The 24864-nt window shown below is 34.6% G+C and overlaps 1 protein-coding gene across 5 annotated transcripts in view; it reads left to right on the top strand.

Annotated features, from left to right (window-relative positions):
• Positions 1-24864, top strand: part of ERBB4 (erb-b2 receptor tyrosine kinase 4) — a 1164558-nt gene that overhangs the window by 262853 nt on the left and 876841 nt on the right. The window lies entirely within an intron of this gene.

The following is a 24864-nucleotide window of genomic DNA, read 5'->3' as shown; positions in this document are numbered from 1 at the left end:
AAAGCCACTTTAAAACACATGGTGGGATTATGCTAAAGTTGATTAAAAAGTTGATTAAAAATATGTAAGACTCTATTCCTACATGTTCCTTACCATCATCTGTACCTCTGTGCTCTCCTTTATTAATTTGTACAGTCTACTGGAAGTACTGTTGCCATGGACTATGTAAAAACTGTTTCAATCCTAAACATGCCTGGACAGATAAGGATGTCAGACAACTCCTCAGGTCTAAATGGCTGGAGCACAGGTCTCTTTCCCATAATACTTTCCTCCTCCATCAGGCTGTGTTGTTAAGTAGCGTGATTAATATTTGGAAGAAGTAGCCATAGGAAACACCAAAAATATATGGAAACAGTTGTCTTTTCTCTGGGGTCTCTTACAGCCTTTAACTAGAGTAATCAGTTTTACACACACAAATGTACACACTCATACTCAAATACACACAATCATGGTGCTCGTCTTTTTCAGTCTTGCTCTGTTAGACTGTAAACCCCATGATAACAGTTTTTTCATCTTTGTTGTGCATACACTGCCTGACATAATGCCCACTACATAGTACATGTTGAGTCTTTCTTCTTTGCCAACTTTATTAGTCCATTGATATACCTTCTCTCCTCACACATAACACACATGCACACACAGACATATATACAAGAAAAGAAACAGCAAAGCATGTGATATGTGACTGTTAACAACTGGTGGCCTGTCATTCTAGAAAAAGTATCTCACAAGTAAGAGATCTTGGCTCATTGGGAACTCTTCTACTAACTCCTTGTGTCCCCCTAAGGAGTGACCCTTTCCTGAGGCACAGAATCCATACTATTAAACAAGAGAGGTGATTTCTACAATCTGTTCTAATTGAAGTCTATAAATCTAGAAATTTTAATTTACATTCTGGGTTTTCAATTTGCGTTCCTTTCACTAAGTAATTTTATGATAAAGACTACTGCAGTCATGTCAAACAATGCTTTTACTATTATGCATGTAGGCATGTATGTATGTGTGTATATAAGGGTAGCTGGAAGGATACTGGTCAGACTTACCGTGGTGATTTTGAGGGTAAGAGAAGGACTGTGTGTGGATATTAAAATGAACTTTGGTTTTTTTTTCTTCCCACAGTCTTTAAGATAACACACATACACACACATGGCTTAAGTCATTAAAAGAAATACAAATATAAAAATAAAAAGGCTGACACAGATGCTAATATGATGTGGTAAAAAACAGGTATTTGCTATATTTCTTTTCTGTAATTTTAAAAAAGACTGCTAATTAGGTTATATGAATTGTTGGATTTTAAACTTATATGTGGCATTTTTATAGTTAATGATTTGGATATATGATAAAGATCGGGGAGATACTTCCTACTTAAATACTGCCTTTTACAAGGCTGACAGGTTTAGTCTCAGTTAAATCTTCTATAGAATTTGTATGATAGAAAATCTGGATGATATTCAAAATTCATAAATTGAAATTCTAATTTCAGGATGCCATAATTTAGAGCTAGTCTCTCCAGTTTAGTTTTTCTTGTTGTTGTTTTAATCAAAATATTTCTACTTGAGAAAAGTGAGGGAATGAAAAAAAAATATAATACTGTCACTTCCTTTCTTCCTTAAAAGTTTTTGTAGTAGTTAAATCCCTAGTTAGTGACTGCCCTTCCAGTAGACTAAATTCTGCCCTCAAATACTCAGACAGAACTCCCATTGGGCCCAATTCTGCTGTCCTCCTTCAGGCAAAAACTTCCTTTGAATTTAAATAGTCTCATTCAGGTACTATATTAATAGGCACCATAGATGCACAATGAAAGACAGTAAAGGGAAGTTTTTTGTATAAGCATGGCTGACTCAGCATCTTGAGATGTTCCAACAAATAATCTGTGAAGAATTCGGGCAATTATAAATTTTCCATCTGATATTCACTAACTCAGAGACTTTCTCTTGAATCCTTTCTATTTTACTGAATGTAGCTTCTGTTAAACTATCAAGTATCCAAAGATACTCCAGTTACCATGTTTTAGGAACCCAAGAGTTCTCTACTTAGAAAGAATGCCATCTACTAGATTGCTTTATGACTACTTTAAAGCAACCAGATAAACAAGTGAAGGTGGATTTCAAAGTTAGTAAATTCTTAAAAAAAACACACACACACACAAATTTTTCAAATTAGTAGATAGTCATATTTCAAACCATCCTCATTTTATTTTTAAAGGAAGTGTTGAATTAGGGACACCTGGGTGGCTCAGTCAATTAAGTGCCTGCCTTCAGCTCAGATCATGATCCCAGGGGCCTGGGATAGAGAGCCCTGTGTTGGGCTCCCTGCTTGGTGGGGAGTCGTCTTCTCCCTCTACCTCTGTCCCTCCCCCTGCTTATGCTCTTTCTCTCTCTCTGTCATGCTCTCTCTCTCAAATAAATAAATACAATCTTTAAAAAAAAGTATACGATGAATTAGGTAGCTAAAGCAAAATTGGGGCTTAGATAGTTTTGTCTTCATTTTCTTTTCTCTCCTTCTTTATGTTCTGCTCATTTGTGCAGGAGGCTCCTTGGGTTTCCTAAGGTTCTCTGCCTAGTGACCTATGAAGTCTCCAGTACTTTATCCTTTCTGGTATCTAAATTTTATCTTTCCTACTTTCAAGAAACATCTGCTTTTAGAAGAAGTCCTTCCACTTGATAACCCAGTAGAAGAAATGAAATGCAAATTGCAAATGAAAGATGGTCTGCTTGGAGCCTCCTTTCTTTAGGAAAGAAAATATCTTTCCCAGTGCTTTAAATCAAGACCTAGAAGAATCTATGAAGAATGATAGTTGTGATGATAGTGATAATGCTATTAAGTTCATAATCCTCAATTCATAGATATCTCCCTTACCTCAGATAGAGCCTTCATGATATTTTTCTCTGCTTAAAGCACTGATCTATCCACATTTTACTCTACTATTGTCTTGTGTACTTTTAAATTATAGTGCATTGATTGTAGGTGATTGAAACCTAGTTTGAACTAATCTAAACAAAGGGATTTTGTTGGATTACAGAAATAGGAAGTTTTTGGTCTTTAAGCACACATTGTTTTGGTCTTTAGGTACACCTTGATCCATGAGAGACCATGTCATTAGGACACTGTCTTACTGTCTTAATGTCTCAACTCCAGATTCTTTCTTTATTCTCAGTTAGACTTTTCCTAATTTGTGATTTTAAAAAAAGGGCTCAAAGCAGTTCTGTTCTCATATTTCATATCTTCATAGTTGTGTTCTTACTGCAAAGATCATGTCTCCTGGGCGCCTGGGTGGCTCAGTGGGTTAAGCCGCTGCCTTCGGCTCAGGTCATGATCTCGGGGTCCTGGGATCGAGTCCCGCATCGGGCTCTCTGCTCAGCAGGGAGCCTGCTTCCCTCTCTCTCTCTCTGCCTGCCTCTCTGCCTACTTGTGATCTCTCTCTCTCAAATAAATAAATAAAATCTTTAAAAAAAAAAAAAAAGATCATGTCTCCTGCCACAAAGCCTTCATCACTGTGAATTCAGAGATTAGGTCATATCATTGACTAAGGATGAATCATATGGTTACTCATATCATAGGTAGGCATGGGGTCAGTTTACAAGAATTCCTTAAAATAGATTCACTTTAAAAGTAAAATTTAAGGGGGGTAGGGTTATGGACATTGGGGAGGGTATGTGCTTTTGGGTAAATTGGAAGGGGTGGTGAACCATGAGAGACTATGGACTCTGAAAAACAGTCTGAGGGGTTTGAAGTGGCGGAGGGGTGGGAGGCTGGGGTACCAGGTGGTGGGTATTATAGAGGGTATAGAGGCTTGCATGGAGCACTGGGTGTGGTGAAAAAATAATGAATACTGTTTTTCTGAAAATAAATAAATTGGAAAAAAAAAAGTAAAATTTAAAAATCCCAGTAATAGGAGAAGGGACAAAACTATGACCATCACTGTTAATGATAGAGCTTACCAGAAGTTATAACTATATATGTGTTTTGGCTATCTTCCTCACTGTAGTTCTGTGGGAAATAGGGATTGTTCCCTACTATATACCCAGTGCATATTACAATTTATTATTTGTATTAAGAAATCGGTAAATATTTATTTATGTAATTGACTCATTTAATCTTGAATATTTTCTTCATTTTAAAAGAGAAAACTGAGGTTCAGACAGGTTATATAATCCATCTATAGAGGTAATTATAGGTTATGACTTGGTATAGCATACAGATTTTTTTAAGTTAAAAATGTTTTGTAAATATTATAGGTAGTATAGAAACCTATGTGTATTTAGAAACTTTCATGTTTTAGTAACTTTCAAATTTCTTTGGCATATTTGTTATGAATCACTTATGCCCACTTAAAGTATTTGCACAGCTTTAAAAATTAATTTCCTTTTGAAATTCATTACATTTTACAGTAATGATGTTAATATTTAAGAAAAACTTTAGTAAACCACAAAGTAATACTAGTCAGTTGCCTATTTTGGGAACAAGTAACACTAAACTAATATGTACCTTTCCCTTAGAAATCTTGGTCTCAATTAAATTTGAAATCATCATGAGGGAACAACAAAAGGGGCCAGCGTGGAACTCATGGTAGCTATTATGAATTATTTGAATATACAAAGCTGAATAAAGATGTCTCTTAATGCTATGAAATAGGCAGAAATTGAAGCAGTCATGTCAAACTCAACGCATCATATATGATAAAGCCATTAACCCAAATGGAAGCATACGTAGTAAGAAATAAGGAGCCTATCATCCAAGAAAATTGTTTTTACATTTATTTCTATGTATTTTTGAGCCTGAATATTCAAGACTTTGGATTTATGTACTATCTACTCCAGAAGCTACGTATTAGAAACATGGGTGGGTATTGATGCAAAGTCTTATATTATAAATCCATTTCTGATGCTCACTTGTTTTGTAATTTCATGCTATTTAAATAACATAAACCATTTAGTTTAAGTACTTAACTGAATTTTCTTTTGCACTTATTACAACAAGCTAAGTGTCTGTTAATACATTTCACACATTTGGCAAAATCATTTCCATGATTGTTTAGATTCTTAATCGATGTTGACTCTCTAACTGGTATTTGATCCCATACATATTTTGACTCCTACACAAATAGCTGTGGCTTAACGCCTAACCCATTACCTATTCAGTCTTCTCGTGGATTTTTGTCATCATGGCAAAAAGCTGTGTGAAGTTATTAACAATTGTGGCTACAGTCTCTTTTGGAATGTTTGTTGTCCTTAGAGACTCACAGCAGGCAAAAAAATCACAGTCCCCTTCAACAACCTGTGCTTTCCTGAAATATTGGCTTTGACAAAACCACAGGGGTGAGAAATAATTTTGTGCGTGAGGGTTTGCACTTCATGGGTGTCTTTCTGAGTTTATTACCAGGAGGAAATGGAAAGAAAGCCATTCTCGCCCTTACCTTAAACCAATAATTATGTGACCATGTGCTGAATGATTGACTCAGCTTTAGGGAAAGTCTATACTGAGCCCACTCTGATAAAAACCAGAACCTAGAACTAATGTGATTGAATATATACTGATATAAATATCAGCAACCCTGATATTTGGCTACCTTGTCTTTCCATAACTTCTATCCATCTCTTATGTCTTGTTTTTTCTTGTTTCGGGCTATCAAATTGATCCATGTTACAAGAGGGGCTGGGCTGTCTCTGATGCCAGTATCTACTTGCTATTAAATGGGCTACATGTCAGGATGCCTTTTTTACTCCTCTTGAGAAAACTCATCAGGAAACACCAAAGCTTGTTGAAATTCTGCACTGGTGTTTAATATTAAAAAAGAGTTCTTTCCGGAGGAATCTGCAAGCTTCTCCTGATCTCTGTAAACACCTTCATGCAGTCTTTTGAAAATAATGTGGTCAGGTTATCAAGGGGAAAATAAACTAAAGGGGGAAAATACATATTTAACATACGTTTAGGTATAAGTAAATTCTTTTTTCCCAAGACGAGAAGCAAGTAATGTTTATGTATGTTTTGCTATGGAATACAGAGGTTGAAAGATACTCATATATTCTGTCAAATACTTTGAAAAAGTGAGCTGCTAAGCTTAAAGCAGACAGAATATTTGAAGTAGACCACAAATTGAAATGCCCCAGAAATCTTTTGTCAATTACGCCTTATGTTCACTCTTGTAATAAAGAGGCTTTTGGAGTTTATATGCCACAGTCTAATAGGTGACTGTTTAATGGGATTTACATTCACTCAAACAAAATTAGGCTGGTAAAAGACAATGCAACATGCTGTAATGTAAATGGACTGACGGCCGAATTAAATGTTTGTGGAAACAGGGCAGCAGATCTATCAAGAGCTAATTAGACAGAGAGTTCAGAAGCAGGCTTGGAAGTAAACAGTATCAACAAAGAAAGAAAGAGAGCAAGAATGGAGGGAAAAAAAGACCTTTTGTGAAGGGAAGAAAAGGAACTATACAAAAGTTATTTAATTAGGAACTCAGATGGAGTCTCTTCCATGAGAAAAACTTACATTGTAATCTGAACCTGTTGATAATATTAAGTTGAATAATAACTACAATAAATTATTATGTGTCCAAGTAGTTCTTTATTGTAATTGATATTTGAATATTTGGCTTTAATAGCACTCTTTTCACATGGTAACTTTCCTAGCTATTTTCACTCTATCTAGAAAAAAAAATTATTTTTGAAGTTTATTTTTTAAGTTCTAACAGAAAGAATAACACTGAGACAAAGTTAGAGGTTTGGGACTTGAGTAAAGAAGGATGAAGGGCAAAATTGCAAATAAACAATAAAAACGAAGAATAACAAGTTTGGATTTGAGTTTTAATTACATTTAGGCAAATATAATATTTTAAAAATTTCAATTTTGGGGTGCCTGCATGGCTCAGTGGGTTAAGCCTCTGCCTTCAGCTCAGGTCATGATCCCAGGGTACCTGGAATCAAGCCCCACATCGGGCTCTCTGCTCAGCAGGGAGCCTGCTTCCCCTCTTTCTCTCTGCCTATCTCTCTTTGTCAAATAAATAAATAAATATTTAAAAAAAAAATAAAAATTTCAATTTGTCAGTAAACAAACTCTCTTCTGTAGTACTTCATTACAGTCCCTACTTTTCAGCTGAGCCATTGTATAGAGAAAAGAATCCATCCTTTGGTATAACTGAGAAATTGCTTTGATGAAATAAATCAGGATCTATATGCTTGATATTTAAAGTAGTAACAGCTTGATTACTTGATTCACTTTCTTTTTAAGTCTTAAATTCAGCATTTAAATTAGCATTGCATAAATCGTTTTCCATTAAAAAAAGAATTTAATGAATATTTCAGGGTTTAAAATTATTTTCATGGAGTGTAAGGGGTGATATATATATATATATATATATATATATATATTTTTGCATGAAACCAGAAGTAAATCAGATACACCTCAAGACATTTGCATTCTACTAAGAATATGTTTTAATTACAATCTTTCAATTTGTTGAGAATTTCTCTCTACTTCACACTCTATTGTAAGTACAAAGTGTGCTAATATATGTGAAAGTGCTTTGAAACCAGTGGAGTACTGTTACATTATGCAATATCATTAACAGAGAATCTCTACTGTTGTTAGGCTGATGGGCGTATGGGTTTTTAAATGACAAATGTTATATTGAGTAATTAAACCCAATAGTTCAAGTCAGACTGATTGCTTTTTTGCCTCCTGTTCTACACAAACAAGAATTGTTCTGTGAACATGTTCTAGATTGTTTGTGGTCTGGTTAATCCGTGAAATCCATGATCTGCATTACTGTCAGCAGTTAATGCCCTGAGATTGCTTTATTCTTTAATGAAAAGATCAGTAAGATTAGGATTGCTTTGTCCTTGCCATGGAAATAGACCAAGTACGAATGCCCAGTTTCTCTTGGTGGAGTTCCAATCTGTCTCTGACCCAGAAATATAGGTGGTATTTGGCAGTTGGTCTACCCACTTGTGACAAAAACGTCTATCTCGCTTGTTCAGAAAAGAGAGAAACTGTATTGGGCCAATTTTAACAGTAGGTGCATTTTGCTTCTAAACATTCTAAAACCTGTAAGGCAACATCTTCTTAACTTTCAGTGGTACTGCCAGTGTTTCCAAATCTTGGCTCATTATCAAAATCACCTGGGGAGCCACTTAAAAATACAAATTCCCAGGCGCCTTCCCTGGAGATTCTGATTCAGTGAGTCTGGGCAGGAGCCAGAAAAATCTCAAGTGACTCCAGTGATTAGAGAAGTTAGCCAAGTTGGGAAAACACTCACATAATGGAATAAAATGTATTCTCCTTACTTTGGTTTCTAATGAGTAACAAATACTTTTACCCTTCCTTGCCTTGAAATGTTCCTGAAATTAATGTGATGGACAGACTCAAGGTATGTATGTGACTGCATATTAGCTACAGCATCTCCCAGAACCTGCGTCCTCCCATAAGTTAGGGTGATAACACCACATCCCTGGACACTGTGATGACAAAGATACTGAGGGAAAAAAAGGGATTTCGAGTTCAAAGTGCTGCCTTAGCCTTGATGGCTATTAACAAGTGAGTGGTATTTGAGAGACAGGCTGAGTCCCAGCTTTGTCACTGAATTGCTTTGTAACCAAGCTTATAATCACTTCAGCTTTTGGAATTTCATTTCCCCTATCTGTAAAATGAGGGGATGGGAAAAACAAAAGAAAACACAACACAAAAACAAACCTGAAGTCATGCCAGGTTTCAGAGGGACAACATCAATTTATGCAAGATAGTCTAAAATGGTAGAGTAGTCAACTTTAGGGCAATTTGCAACTGTCAGTGAACACTGTGATTACCTGAGTTTGGGGATTTTCTGAGATGTAAGTTCTAAGTGATCAAATTATTCCCTGTAAGTTTGGGTATGCCATCAAATGATTCTTAAATATTATTTTTACACTTTGATGCACAATGTGTGAATATATATATCATTTTTTAGACTTGTAGTTTTATAAATTCATCATGTGCTCAAATGCATACAGTTTGTAGTCTGTATTAGACAATTGATTTCACTATAGCACTTTATACCACATAAAAGAATTCCACAAATTACCCTTGTTGCTATTTACTAGACCTAAAATTCTGCTATGCCACACATATAGGCACAGAATTTAAATGAACAGAAAAATACTATTTGAGCAATGATGTGAAAATGATATACTAATTTAAGCTCTGTGGTATTTAATGAACCACATAATGTGCCATAGAGACTTCAGAGCTTTAAATGCAGAAATCCTCTAGAAACAATGCTCTGCCTTGTAAGGGGAGAACAAGATGGCAAAGAGCTGAAAGAAATCAGAGTGATCCAGATGGCTGAAACACGGAGAGCTTGAGTAAGTGATATGAATGAAATGGGTAAGTCTGACAAAGGAAAACAAAAATTTTTAAAAATGTATGATTACAAAGAACCAATAGTGAGATGGATAATTTCCATTTCTCAAATATCTTTATTTGTCTGGGTATGGCATTCATTTAGAAGGAAATCTAGTGGTCTGATAAGATCCCCAGAGAAGAATATTCACCTACTGTGTGCCTTTTAAACTATACGCTAATCCCTTTCAAACCTCACAATTTTATTTTGCAAATGATGTAATTCCCATCCTGCTTTAAATATTGGGAAGAGAGGGAAGCAAATTCACCGGGATCTCTTAAAGAAAATCAGTTAAATTACCTTAATAAAACTAGAAGGGAGAAGAGAGATTGAGATCTATGACTCTTTTAATTGATTTTCCAAACTACAACTATACTTTTTTAGAATAAGAAAAATAAGAGGGAATGATACTACTTAGAGGGAGGGGGAAGAACAGTTTTAGTAAATAATTCCTGAAGGAATGTGATTTTTCCCCCATTTTTCATGATCATTCCCTCTCCCCCAATTTCACTGTTTGAGTGTAAAACAAGTTTAGAGTTTAGAGTGTAGAACTGAGTGTAACAAGCCCACTGACCTGTTCTGAGTCTTTCAATTGTGAGACACGTACCTTCTCTGGCCCCAGATTCTGATACCCTGAAATGAAAGCTTTGAATGAGTAGACTTCCAGGGCTCCTCCTCATTTTAATGGTTTCCAAGTCTTTAGTCCATCTTTCATTTTAATTCCATTCAGGATGCTTTCATTCTAGCATCTAATTGCATTGTTCTGGAATTGACTCTGGGATGAATAAAGTTATGACTGTAACATTCCACATGGAAAATGTTGCTCACTTCAGGAAGAAACGAGATATGTATAGGAAAAATTTAAGACATGTTTTGGAACAACTGCTTTTAAGTATAGAAAGTGGTTAAATCTTGGACTAATTTAGTATTAAAAATTTCTGACATTAAATATTGATTTTTCACACTTATCATTGGAGAAAACTATTTATGAATCACTTTGTTCTTCATTAAACTTCCAGCATGTGTTAAACATTTTTGGTTTCTTTCCCTCGTACATTTATAGCAAATTAAGCATTCCAAGGGAACACTAGGTGCTCTGATGTAAGGGACTTGTTTTTTGACAAAACCGATTTTCACGTCTTACCTTAGAAGTATATTGGTTGCTATAGGGACATATTAATGAACATGTGCTCCTAGTAGAAACTGGCTGTGTAGCCAACCACTACATTTGTGAAAGCAAACTGGATGCCTAGTATTTAAACAGGTAACCAGGCACACCTTTCATTGTTTATTTAGTCTGTGTTGGCATCACATGGTGATTTAGGACCTTATTTTATTTTCAAACAATTTTCTATCTTCTGAGGCATATTTTCAAGTTCTTTTTAAAGAAAATTTACTTCCATTGTAATTCAGTAACAGAGACCAAAATTATTTTAATGTTGTTTGTTCTTTGTTAAAAAATGAGTAAGGTCTGTTAAGAGAAATAGTACTTTTCTAAACTTTAGAATATAATCACATTTCTCTTTTGCAATTAAGCATTTTTAGCCTATTCATGAAGGGTCTTTTTATACCCTTTGTAGATTAAAGTATTGTCCTTAATTTGAGTACTCTCTCTAGAAACTAATGACCTGTACATTCATGAGATTCTAATTTAATATAAAGGAAAAAGTTTGCATTTCAACACAAACAATAAAAATGAGTTTCAACAACTTTTGAAAGTAAAGTAAGCCTCTTACATTGGCATATTTGCTGAGAGAGGATGATCCCATACATACTTTGATTAATTAGAAAAACAAAAGTTATCTCATCAAATTAATATGAAGACAAGAGTTAGAGAAAAATTGATAGGATGAGGATGAACAGCAGTAAGATATGATCGTAGAATTAGCCTTTGAATCATTATGAACACTTACTGCTTCGATGATGATAATTATGAGATAAATGTGCAGCTGATTTTCTTTAATAAAATAGGATCATTAAGTTATAGAATTATGAAATATAAACTATATATCCCCTTTTAACCTCTCTCAACATTCCCATCACAAATAGAAATCAGTGACATTATATTATTTGTGTGAAGCTTTAATCTTTTCCTTATGGAGTTTTAATAATCCAAATGTATACATTTAAATGGAGAGCTGAAAGACTTGGGGAAGTTTGGCAACAAATGTTAAATCTGATATTTTATAGCACTTTAAATTGTTATCTGTAAAAGTTCTAGAAAGCAAAGGAAACTCAGCTCAAATAGTGACGTTGAGTGTAGAGAAAATTTTATTATCCCACTCTTTTCTACCCTTACAACTTATTACTTACTAAATATTTGTTTAATAATTCATCAAGTTATGTTGTATTAAAATGTACACAAATTCACACTAAATTATGTTTAATTGTTCTGAGGTATTTAATTTAAAAATCCTTTCCTCACAAAAGTCTGAATTTTAGAATCTGTAATGTATATGCAAAAGAAACCAACCAAAATTTTTATGATCCCCGAAGTACAGTTATATCCTGTATCTCTGACATAGATCCAGAATAGAGCTCTGGAATCCAAACAAATGTTATAAGTGATTAATTTTCTGTATGGGTATGAATGGTTTTTTAATATATAATATAATTGTTTTTTTTAAGTAAACAATTATGCTAGGAAGTAAGGCAAGTCAACACTTTTAAAAAAAATCAATATGTTAATTTTATTAGTTTGGGCTTTTTTTTTAAATGTAAAGATTGATTTTTTTACTTCCATTATAAAATAACAGCTGCCAAATGTGCCTACATTTTATTTTTTTCATTTTGAGATGTAGTGAAAGAGTAGAAAAATTGTATGATTTGCTGATTTCAGCTAGGTTGTACTTTTGCATAGAAGGGTTGTCAAATATGAAATGATAAGCAGAATTTAAATGTACAAAGCCATTTTGTTACTGGTATAGACTAGAATCTGTCAGTTCTCCTTGACTCAATGTGGTTTTTCTATGTGAGACTCTAACGTGGTGCTGCTTTTCCCCCTTACTGAAAAGTCCATAAGGCTTTCATTGTATAAAGATAGAATTGTATCCATCCATCTCCATTTTAGAAGTATAAATTCAATTATATTTGATAAAGTTAAAAAGAAATCTTCAAATTGTCCATTACGCATAAATAAAATAAAGGACCCTTGTGCTGACTAGTTGGCCCGTGTACAGAAATAAAACATCCCTTACATTTCGGCAATTTCTATAGCTTGTGGTACTACTATTTTATGTGTTGGATTTTATATAGAAGTAGAATAGACAAAATTCCAACAACAACAACAAAAAACACTTTTTCCCCTTATAGCGATGTTTGAAGTAAAAATTGATAATGACCTAAGAAGTCTTGTCATATTTAATAACATTAATGGCAACTGCTGAGAAGGTCTGAGGTTTTTAAAATGAATGATCAGGAATGGATTATTGTGTTACTAGTTTTATCACAATGAAGTCCTTAGTGAAAAACAGTCATTATCAGATTTTTCAGGTTGTCATTACAAGGTAGCACAATGAGGTAGAATATAAGTATATATTTTCCAAAATATATTTTGAAGCATAATAGCTGTTACTCCTCTGTTAATAATTTGTACAATTCATTCAATAAACAACTCTTCTTTCATCCATTGATATATATTTATTAAGCACCTACTGTGTTTTGTTCTAGGTATTTGGTCTCTGTTAGTATATGAAGTGAACAGGAAAGACAAGGGACCTTGAGACTAGGGAGGAAAAGCAAGTAATAAACATATAGGCAATACTCAAGAAACTTCCCTGTAGTGGTAAGTTTTTTTTGATGGGGTGACCAGGGAAGACCTCTCCATAGAGGTGATGGATGAACTGAGACCTCAGGAACAGGAAACAGCCAGCCTTAAAAAGATCTGGTGATTTATTGGGGCTAAAATATTTCAGACTTTGCCTTAGGCCCTGGAAAAGCAATGAGGAATAAAATAAGACCATGCCCTCCGGTTGCTCACAATGAATATGTTTTGCTTACTTATTTGGGGATGAGATCATTTGGGATCCATTGTGGTCACAAAGTCTCATTAGTTCAATAAACATACATTAAAAATTTTAAATGCATAAACTGGCATCAGTTTAAAACTTGGCATTTACTATTACCCTTCTCATATATATTGCTTATTAACATGATGTATGATTTTATATTTTACTTATCAAGGATGCGTAAGGTTCAGAGTACTGGAAATACTTCTCTTGATCTTTTTAGTCAAAGTGTACTGCAGCCCACTGCCCTTAAATCTGTCAGCCAACTTACTTCTAATATACCTCATTCCCCTTTGCTTGCTGACTATTCTCTCACGTGATAAATAACTCTGCCTTATCAAGGTCAGTTGGAAAGGCCCCTTTTACATATCTCATAAATTTTAGCCAGGTGCCACTGATGTGAGATTAATGTAATGGCACCATGGCAAGCACTCAAGCTTGTCTTAATTATGCTAAGGTTGCTGGTTCACCGTTTCTCTTCATCTGTCTCCTGCTTTAGGGAACACTAAACACTATGTCATTAGATTGTCTGTTCCACAACATTGGCTCTTTGCATTTACAAAGTCATCAGATGGCTTATGACATAGCTTTTCTAAGAAATTAAATTAAACAAATAGTGAAAACAAAAATTAGGGGTAAAGTGCCTGAAAAAGAGAAGGTTTTGAATTGTAATCAGAAAAGAAAAAAAAAAAAAATCCACTGTGTTCCATAGTGATTTTCCTCTGAACAATGAGTTATTCAGCAGATCACAGGGAAAATTTTGACTCTGGGTGATCTCAGGTATGAATAATTATGAGGTTTCTTTCCTTTTAAGAATGAAGTCTCCTCATGTGTGCTATTGGCCATGATCCATGCACACATTCTCAGAAACCCTTCTCCTTATCCTCCCTTCCCTTTGTGAATGACAAGTTTCTAGGGGGAAGCTATCTCCAAGCCATATGTCCTACATGGGTGTTTAATTACCTCATCTATTTTTGCTTAAAGTTCCCATCAACATTCCAAAAGGCATTCAAGCTCAGTCTCTTGCTGAATTTGGAATAAAAACAGTTCATTGCCCTGGCTTTTCAAATTTGTGATGATTTGTTTTGATTCTGCTCTCCAGATATTAATATGCTTTTTATGAGAGAACAGATCTCTAAATTGTCATCTTCCCTTGATTTCTTAGTTCGAGTAAAAATCCTTTTTGAATGGCTGCTATGTTCTAAGGGCTCTGTTCAACCACGGGTAGACCTAAGAAACAGTCAAACTCAAGATACCTGAGATAAAGATGATCTTTTGTATATGATGAAATACTTTGAGAGAATAATGCTTTGGTTAATTATATGGACCCAGGAACTACATTTCTTAGGTTTAAATTCTGCCCCCACCATTTACTAGTTACATGACCTCTGACAAGTTAGTTCACTTTTTCATGCTTCATTTCTTCATCTTTGAAATATGAGTAATAATATTACTGACCTGTTAAAGTTATTTTAAGGACATTGGAAGAATATAAAAGCATATGGTTCAATGGGTGATGCATGATTAGTGCTATATAAGGTGTTTGGTGTTACTATCTGGACTCTTCTTAAGCCAAGAGTTCACAATGCCCTTCTATGTGTTTTCTTTTGCAAACATTTTGAACCTTAGTCAGAACTCAAAAACTCTGTGTATCAAATATGTAGCATTACAGATTTGCTATGTATTTTATAAAAGACTGAGAGGTAACTATAAGAATAGGCTTGATTACAAGACTACTAACTGGATAAACATAGTTTAATATGTTGTATGATAGACTTGCAACTAGGTAAAAAACTAATACTAATAAATAAAACTTACTCACATTTCCATAATGTTGGCCCCTGGGCAATGAATCTGAAGTGGAGAGTCATGTTTTTCTTTTTCTTTCCAGAAAATGTAAAGGAATACCATGAAGGAATACTGTGTCAGTTAGGAAATCCACATATGTAAAGTTATAATAATAGTCCTCACTATTCAGTGAATTTATGTAAATATTTCAGTAAGCAGTGTACACATTTGTATAAAACATGTAGAACGTCTTAATTTGCCAAGGAAATCAAATGTACAGCTTGTATGTTTGAGGGCTTTATTTAGTAATTTAGAAAGCATATCTATTTGATAGCTGAATTGTAAATAAAAACATTATTTTCAAATAATCTCATTTTATATTTTTGAAAGAAATAATAAATTCTAAGTTCAATCGATTTTTATCTTAGCTTCATATGGAGAAGTGGAAAATATTAATCTATAATTCTAAAAATTTAGAAGTATTTATACACAGCTCCCCCCAAAAAAATCTCATAAAATTATAGGGTAGTGAATCAAATTTTAAAACTTAAATTATCAGTGTCATTTGTGGTGATAACTACAAACTGTCCCATCATCAATCCATATATGTGGCTTAACCCAGTAAAAGTTTTTTTGTTTTGTTTTGTTTTTACTTTATAGTCTGGTACTAGTCAGGTGACTCTTCTCCAACCTGAGGCTACGGATGGAAGAGATAACATAGATTGCTATAGGACAGAAAATGTAAGGGAATGGGGGACACTTATCGGGGCCTGGAAGTGGCCATATCACATCTGTTCACAATTCATTGGCCACCACTTAATCATATAATACCACCTCTAACTTTAGGGAGGAGTGAAAAGCGAAGTCTTCTTTTGTACCTAGAAGAGGAAAAAGGTATAGAATGTGCTGAACATTTAGCATCTACTTCATGATTCTTTAACTTTTGTCCATTCTATATTTTTTTTTTTTTAAGATTGATTTATTTGAGAGAGAGTAAGAGCTAAAGAAAGAGAGCACACACAGAGGGAGAGGGAGAGAGAGAATCAGTCTCCCTGCTGGGTAAGGAGCCTGAAGCAAGGCTCAATCCCAGGACCTTGGGATCATGACCTTGGGATCATGATCTGAGCTGAAGCAGATGCTTAACTGACTGAGGCACCCAGGCACCCCTTTTTCTTTTTTTTTAAAAATTATTTTAATTCCAGAACAGTTATCATACAGTGTTACATGAGTTTCAGGTGTACAATATAGTGATTCAACAGTTCTGTATTTACCACTCAGTCCTTACTATTTTATTTTTAAAATGAACCAGATACTGTAGCTATATGTAAGACTCAAATTCAGTACCTTTTTGGCAAAGTGTGTGTGTGTGTGTGTGTGTGTGTGCGTATTTACAAATATAAATCTATATGTGTATATTTATTTATGATTAAATATTGCAAAAAAAGTAAAATTCTTTATGTCATCAATTGATACCTATTTTTCATATGTTATTGCAGTTCAGTTAAATTGACAAATATAGGGGCGCCTGGGTGGCTCAGTGGGTTGGGCCGCTGCCTTCGGCTCAGGTCATGATCTCAGGGTCCTGGGATGGAGTCCCACATCGGGCTCTCTGCTTAGCAGGGGGCCTGCTTCCCTTTCTCTCTATCTGCCTGCTTCTCTGCCTACTTGTGATCTCTGTCTGTCAAATAAATAAATAAAATCTTTAAAAAAAAATTGAAAAATATACATTGAGAAAATTTAATTCCTGTGATGTACCCATGCAGTGTTCTCATAAGTTTATCAAATGCAATCTTGCTTTAGGAATTTTTTCTTGGGAGCCTCTTCTTGCCTTTGAAAAAATTTACCCAGGAAAAGTGGAGATGTTATATTACTTTAAAAAAAAATGTTTCAGTGTCTTCTATTGTATGTCTCATTAATGCCTACCACCTTGATTGAGATCTGTTTCCTACTCTTTTGGCCATGCTTGATTCCTTTGATTCCCATGAGAATATATCTGACCTGTGTTTCATTATTTTAGCTCCTTATTGGGTGATTTAAACCAATCTAATAATCTGATTTATTTTAAATACTGTGATAGTAAATTCATTTCAGTGTCTGACAAAACATATGTAGCCTAGTGCCTTGTACAGTATGAAAAATCTTAGCAGATCCATCTACTTACATACCAAGCCTCTACTGGGTGTATCTTACTGCATAGCATGTGCTGTGTATTATGTGGAACATAAATGTGAAAGGAGGAAAAAGGACCTTTTGCTCAAGGAGTTTATGATTTACTTGCAAAATAAGGAAATAAGGCAATTTCAATTAATTACAATAGAAATAGAAAAATTACAATAAAACAATAGAAATAATTAATTATAATAGAAACAAAAATTAAAATAGAAAAGTAAATATGATAGAAAATACAAAAGAAATAGAAATTACAATAAGAAACAAATAGAAAATTTGTTATTCTTGAAAAGAATAACAATAACATAGAAAAAAATAGAGCCAGAATTCTGAGAAAGGACAAAATACTTCTCATTAAGATAAGGCTTCATGGGGAAGGAAACATATGAGTGGGATGTCAAATGAGTTGGAATATTTATATAAAATATAATACACTTAAATATTTATCATTTGACATATATAGCATTTCTAAATAAAGGAATACCAGGGTTAAAGGCATACTAATATTCCCAGTGTCTTAGGAATAGTTGCATATTTTCAGCTTCTTAAATAATGGGATATAGGAATATGGTGATGAAAGATGTAGGTCACAAAATGTGGTTGTGACCAGTTATGAAAATGTTTGTTGAATGTTGAGCCAAAGTTTACAAATGGTTAGGTGTTGGGCCACTGATACTTTTTTTTGACATTATTAATTACCATCATCTTAGATTTGCCTTATGAACAGGTACATAAATCAAGGGTTTTGGAGAATGCTGAGGTTGAATCGGATAAAACCTGGGTGAAGCTCTGTTTTTCCCCTTCTAAAGTTTCTGCCTCAAGCACAGGTCTTTAAAAAAAAATGGTAATGGGGAATTAGTTGATCTCAATTCTTATAAAAGAATTGGACTCTTAAGTTTGCTATATAACCTCAGGAGGAGTTTTTTCTGAGCAAAATTTTTAGAGCATCTGGCCTCTGCTTCTCTTGACTTGGCTTCTGCTCCTTCTAAAACAGAATGTAGATACTTATCAACCTGGCAGCACTCTCCTTAAACATTTCATAGTATTATTCCTAAAGTATACCTGGAGGAATTCCAAATCTAAATGTGGAACTCGTATTTGTGAGATAAAAGGAATAGGCTTTTATCAGAAAAAGTCTATTGGGAAGTGATACTGATTCCCAATTATTAGAACAAGAGAGAGCACTAAAGAAAAGGAAGGTGCATTGACAATTGTTAAAATACCATTTTAGAAGGAATGCATAACTCGTAGTGATGATTTTCAATCATCGAGACTATGATATTGCCTTGTGATTTGGGAAAATTAATTTTAAGAAGTAAGAACATATTACAGATATTGTGAGAAATCTTTGAATTTGTAACCATAAGATAAAATTATGATAATTTTTGGAATTACTTTCAGAAAGATATTCTGAAAGTTGCAGATGAAAATGCTATCAACCTAATTTAAAGATTTTATTTATTTATTTGACACAGAGAGAGATCACAAGTAGGCAGAGAAGCAGACTGAGATGGGGAAGCAGGCTCCCTGCTGAGCAGAGAGCCCCATGTGGGGCTGGATCCCAGCACCATGAGATCATGGCCGAAGGCAGAGCCTTAACCCACTGAGCCACCCAGGCACCCCCAACATAATTTAGAAAAAGATCAAATATTTAAAAAAAAAATGTTTTCTAACCTACTTTCTATCAACCTGAATGTCCCTTGTGTAACAAGTGTGGTAAAATGGTGGATTAATGAGAAAGAGCTGGAATTCTTTTTTTTTTTTTTTTTTAAAGATTTTATTTATTTATTTGACAGAGAGAAATCACAAGTAGATGGAGAGGCAGGCAGAGAGAGAGAGAGGGAAGCAGGCTCCCCGCTGAGCAGAGAGCCCGATGCGGGACTCGATCCCAGGACCCTGAGATCATGACCTGAGCCGAAGGCAGCGGCTTAACCCACTGAGCCACCCAGGCGCCCCTGGAATTCTTAACAGACAAATCACCTACCACTGTTGCTTCCTTTAACAGGTATTAACTTGTTGTCAGGCATCGTAACAGTGCTGAAATGAAGTGCTGAAAGTCCAAATCAGGCAGTGCTTCTGCCTTCATAGCTTTCCCCATTCTGTGAACAAATAGGCACTAGATAAATACATGAACAGATTTTAAAATATTAATTACATATTCTAATAACTGCTCACAGAAATAAATAGAAAACTGGAATATAGAGAGAATTCTGGTTATCAATCGCCTAGCAAACTGCTGCAAAACTCATTGGCTTAAAATGGTTTATAATAATAGAAAAAATTTTATTAAATATCTGGGGCAAGATATTGTGTGGATGGCTTGTCTCTGCTCTACAATGCTCTACAATGCCTAGAGTCTCAGCTGGAGTTTCCCTTTTCCCTCTCCTTCCTTCCTGCCTTTCTTCTTTCCTTCTTTCCCATAGCCTGTCCAAATGGCTAACTTGAGCTTCCTCCAAACATGAGAGGCTCAGGGATATCAAACTTCTTTCCTGTTATTTAGGGTTCCAAACGCAAATATTTCATGAGAAAGAAAAGTGGAAATTTTTAAAAGGCCAGGACTGACATAGTATCATTTCTGGCTATCCACTATTAGTACAAGTGGTCACAGTAAAGCCCAGATTCAAAGGGAAGGCTCCTTCCATACTTCTCAGTGGGAGGAGCAAATGAACCAGCTCCTCAGTCACTTTAGGGAATTTCTGATAAAGAATATGCCTTAGCTCTATGCTATCGTCACTAAACTAAAAAACCAACCAACCAACCAACCAACCAAACAACAACAACAAACAAAACAACCTGAAGAGGAAACAGAAAATAAATATTGCATTTTGTTTGATGTGCTCCTTCGAGGCCTTTGGTGTTATGATACCCAGTTAGGGATAAAGAAATCATTCCCCCTGCCACAGAAGTGGAAAGAAAGCAAGGAGTAAGTGATGAATTAGTGACCCATCACTGGAATTTGGTTGAGTGTATTTAAAATTTGACATTACTTCCAAAAAGCTTCCATGAGTCAGAGAGAAACTGGTCTTGGACATTAGAATCTGTGACTCTGGATCTCATTGAATCTTTGAATCTCATTATGTTAACAGGACAAAACCTTGAAATTTCTGGGCCCATGTTTACTTGTATTTCCATAGCTATCCCCAAGTACTTAATCTAATCATCACGTTGAATTAAATTGAGTACATATAATTAAATGAAAAATAATTTCTGATGGCAAAAATATCTAAACTATATGTATTACAAGACTCAAATATCAGTTAATGGTGTATCTCTGTTCTCTTAATGGATTATAGATCATGCAGATCAGCTGACTTACCTCACATAAATGTGTGTGAACATCATGGCTAGAGCTACATTCCTGCTTTTTACATTCTGAAGGTGTGAACTGAGCATACCTGTCATAGAGTGTGTTCATTGTTCTACTGTCCTATTTCAGCCTCTGATTTCTCCCTGGCATCCTGTTTTCTGGGGATAAAGGTAAATGGAATTTAGGTGGGTAAGTAGTCAATCCAATTTTTTACTGCACAGCTAAATTGCAGTAACAATAAAAAGGCAAGTGACTTTTTTGAACTATAGAATTCATGCAGTGATATGGTGACAGATCCCCATAGTTTTCTGGCATTTTTGCTCTCTCTTTTGGCTGCTTGTTTATTTTGATTTTCCAGTGTTAATCATATACATTATGTAACAGGAAGGCTTTTTAAACCACATACATTTTTCTTTTTTGCCCACATTTTAAATACTTTTATTATTGCAAAAGCAGAAGTGCTAATGACTTGTTGAATCAGTGTTTAAATCTTTTATAAGACCGTCAAAAACAGAAAGGTCAATATAAATTAGATAAATTGAAGTAATTTCTTCTCTGAGTGAAAGATATAAGACAAGAAATTAAGCTCTTAGGATTCTTTTTTTTTTTTTTTCTTCAAGTTTTTATTTAAATTCTAGTCAGTTGACATATAATAAATATTGGTCCCAGGAGTAGAATTTGGTGACTTATCACTTGGCATATAACACCCAGTACTCATCACAAGTACCTTCCTTAATACCCTTAATACTTAATAATTAATACTTATTCAGCTCATCCCCCTCCTACCTACCATCCTCCATCTTTTTAGGATTATTTAAATTGGCCTCTAATGTTTCTTTCAGAAATGCTTGCTCAGGGGCGCCTGGGTGGCTCAGTGAGTTAAAGCCTCTGCTTTGGGCTCAGGTCATGGTCCCAGGGTCCTGGGATTGAGCCCCACATTGGGCTCTCTGCTCAGCAGGGAGCCTGCTTCCTCCTCTCTCTCTGCCTTCCTCTCTGCCTGCTTGTGATCTCTGTCTATCAAATAAATAAATAAAATCTTAAAAAAAAAAAAAAGAAATGCTAGCTCAATAAAAGAAAGATCAAAATATCATGTGAATAATTTACAATTGTATAGGACATTTTTTCAACTAAGCATCCCTTTTAGCTATGGGAACAGGACAGGGCTGGGCAAGCTATGGTCCAGGGATCAAATCTGGCTTGCCACCTGTTTTTGTAAATAAAGGGTTTATTTTTAAAATTTTAGTTACTTTTATGTTTTTATTTTTTTATAAACATATAATGTATTATTAGCCCCAGGGGTACAGGTCTGTGAATTGCCAGGTTTACACACTTCACAGCTCTCACCACAGCACATGCCCTCCCCAACGTCCATAACCCAACCACCCTCTCCCGCACCCCCCCGCCGCAACCCTCAGTTTGTTTTGTGAAATTAAGAGTCTCTTATGGTTTGTCTCCCTCCCAATCCCTTCTTGTTTCATTTATTCTTTTTCTACCCCCCAAACCACCCGTGTTGCATTTCCACTTCCTCAAATCAGGGAGATCATATGATAGTTATCTTTCTCTGATTGACTTATTTCACTAAGCATAATACCCTCTAGTTCCATCCTAAAATTTTAGTTACTTTTTAAAAAAATTAAATTATTTTTAAAAAGTTAAGGTATAATTGACACATACTATGTTAGTTTCAGGTGTACAACATAATGATTTGGTATGTTGCAAAATGATCAGCATAACATAAGTCTAGTTAACATCTGCCACCATATACAGCTACAGAATTAATTTTTCTTGTGAGGAGAACATTTAAGATTTTCTCTTAATTTCTGTCTTAACAATTTCTAAGATTTCTCTCTTAAACAACCTTCAAATATATAATACGTTGTTACTAACTGCAGTTGTCATGCTGTATATTAGATATCCTAGACTTATTTTATAGCTGGAATTTTGTAACAATTGACTCTCCTCACCCATTTCACCCAGCCCTCATTCTTGCCTCTAGCAACCACTAATCTGTTCTCTTTATTTCATTTGTTGTGTTTTTGTTTTGTTTGTTTTAAGATTTCGCATGTGAGATCATATAGTATTTGTCTTTTTTTGTCTTACTTCACTTCACTTAGTGCCCTCAAAGTCCATCTGTATGGTTGCAAATGGCAAGATTGCTTTCTTTTTTTTATGGCTGAATAACATTCCACTGTATCTATTGTATTACATATTATACAATACAATATAATATATATGTATGCATATATAAAAATATAAAATTATCTGTCCATTCATTTTTAGTCTATTCATTCATTGGTGGACATTTTGGTTCCTTCCATGTCTTGGCTATTGTAAGTAATGTTGCCGGGAACATGGGGGTGCATATATCCTTTGTGTTGTTTATTCTTCAGATAAATACCCACAACTGGAATTGGGCATCATATGGTAGTTCTACATTTAAATTTTGAGGAGTCTCCATAACATTTGCCATAGCACCTATACCAACTTACATTCCACCAATAGTACACAAGGGTTTCCTTTTCTCCACATCTTCTCCAGTGTTTGTTATTGCTTGTCTTTTTGATAGTAGCCATTTTAACAAATGTGAAGGTGATATCTTATTGTGATTTTGATGTTGAATGCCCTCTCATGTACTTGCTCATCTGTATGTCTTCTTTGGAGAAATACCTTTTCAGATTCTCTACTCATTTTTACTACAATGATGATGATGATGATGATGATTTTTCTAATGAATGAATTGTATGAATTCTTTATATATTTTGGATATTAACCTCTTATCAGATACATAATTTGAAAATATTTCTTTCAGTTAATAGATTTCTTTTTCATTTTGTTTATGGTTTTCTTTGCCATGCAGAAGCTTTTTGGTTTGATGTAACCCCCCCTTGTTTATTTTTGCTCTTGTTGACTTTGTTTTTGGTATCAAGTCCAACAACATATTGCTGAGATCAATGTCAATGAGTTTACCCCTTATGTTTTCTTCCAGTAGCTTTATGGTTTCATGTCTCACATTTAAGTTTTTAATCTGAGTTAAGTTTTACATATGGTATAAAATAGTAGTTGAGTTTCATTCTTTTGAATGTTGCTGTTCAGTTTTCCCAGTGCCTTTTACTGAAGAGCTGTCTTTGCCCCATTGTATATTCTTGGATCTTTGGTCATAAGTTAATTGCCCATGTATACATAGGTTTATTTCTGGGCTCTCTGTTCTGTTTATTTGATCTATATGTTTGGTTTTATGCCAATACTATAATGGTTTTTGTTTCTTTGTTTTAGAGAGACAACACAAGAGCAAGGTGGGGGAGGAGCAGAGAGAGAGGGAAAGAAAGAATCTCAAGCAGGCTCCATGCCCAGCATATAGCCTAATGTGGGGATTTATGCAAGACTTGATCTCAGGACCCCAAGATCATGACCTGAGCTGAAATCAAGAGGTGGATGCCCAGGCCTGCCATCAATACCATAACGTTTTGATTACTATAGCTTTCTAATACAGTTTGGAATCAGAAAACACAATGCCTCTAGCTTTGTTCTTTATTCTCAAGATTGGCTATTTGAGATCTTTTGTGGCTCCCTACTAATTTTTAAAATTGTTTATTCTATTTCTGTGAAGAATGCTATTGGAATTTTGATAGGGATTACATTAAATCTATAGATGCTTTTGGGTAGTATGGGCATTTTAACAATGTTAATTCTTCCAATTCATGAACATGCATATCTTTCCATTTATTTGTGTCTTCTTCAGTTTCTTTCATCAGTATCTTACACTTTTCAGTGTACAAGTCTTTCACTCCTTCATTAAATTTATTCCTAGTTATTTTATTCCTTTTGATAAACTTATAAAAGAGATTATTTTTTAAATTCCTCTCTTTAATAATTCATTATAAGTGTATAGAAAGGCAACGCATTTCTATGTATTGATTTTTTATATCCTGTAGCTTTACTAAATTTATTTATTAGCTCTAACAGTTTTTTGATGGAGTCTTCAGGGTTTTCTGTGTATAGTATCATGTCATTTCCAAATAATAACAGTTTTACTTCTTCCTTTCCAATTTGGGTAATTTTTATTTTTCTTGCCTAAGTTCTCTGGCTAGGATGTACAATAAATACTATGCTGTACATAGGGGGTAAGAATGGGCATCCTTTTCTTGTTCATGATGTTAGAGGAGAAGCTTTCAGTTTATTACCATTGAGTATGATGTTAGCTGGGGTCTTGT

This window comes from Neovison vison, chromosome 3 (genome assembly GCF_020171115.1).
Source record: "Neovison vison isolate M4711 chromosome 3, ASM_NN_V1, whole genome shotgun sequence".
In the NCBI taxonomy this organism is placed as follows: Eukaryota; Metazoa; Chordata; class Mammalia; order Carnivora; family Mustelidae; genus Neogale; species Neogale vison.
This window is presented reverse-complemented; position numbering and strand designations above follow the sequence as displayed.